This window comes from Melanotaenia boesemani, chromosome 19, assembly GCF_017639745.1.
Source record: "Melanotaenia boesemani isolate fMelBoe1 chromosome 19, fMelBoe1.pri, whole genome shotgun sequence".
NCBI lineage: Eukaryota > Metazoa > Chordata > Actinopteri > Atheriniformes > Melanotaeniidae > Melanotaenia > Melanotaenia boesemani.
In genome coordinates, this window is record NC_055700.1 from 23,786,466 (window position 1) to 23,787,344 (window position 879).

An 879-nucleotide genomic window follows, 5' to 3' on the forward strand; every position below is an offset into this window, starting at 1 on the left:
TGCAGTGGATATCCACTAAAGATGAAACGGAGAGAACTTTTCTTTAGGATTCATTTTATTTTATTGGTATATCAGGTTTATTAAATCAGAGGGCATCACATGTTAGATGTGTTGGAGATAATCAAAGTCAAGTCTGGTTGGACATAAAGGAAGAACAATGAATATATTGATAGAAAGATGCTGAAGCTGGAGGCAGGAAACAACGAGGAAGAACAAAGTAAATCACTTCTTTTTTTTTCTTTCTCTTTTTTTTTGTTACTTAAAACAATATTTTGTGTATGCACCCTTTGTCTTAAAAACTGCACATTCCTGGGCTCACTGGTGGATTTTTTTTTCCATATATTTTTAACATCTTGGAAACTTGTGACAATCATGTTGTAGATTCAAGCTGATTCTGTATCTTTATCTTCTGTTTTTTGTTGTTTTTGTTTTTTTTCTTGTAATTGTAAATGATTGTTTAGGCTAATCGTCACATTTGTTGCATTTTCATGACGCTTGTTTTCTCTGCATTTTCAATCCAGAAATAATGTCAGAATATTACAACAAATAAAGAAACAACAACTTGAAATATCTGCCGAGAGCACATAGTTACAGTAGCCTACAAGTATTAGTGCTCTTTATAACCCGGCTTCATGTCATCTGAATTTAGTCATGCTTTGGTTCTTTTATTTGAAATCAGATAGTATTGAAACAGTTTTTAATAATCAATGTACCCCAGCACTGCTGTTTTCTTTTGGACTGCAACCACTAACAGGAACAGGACAGGAATCCTGACTAATGAATATAAGAATATAAACATTTGTAACCCCTAACCATGTAGTTTTGTTTGACCAACAATTTTGTAGCATGTTGAACTAACCTTTTACATACATTCTGACC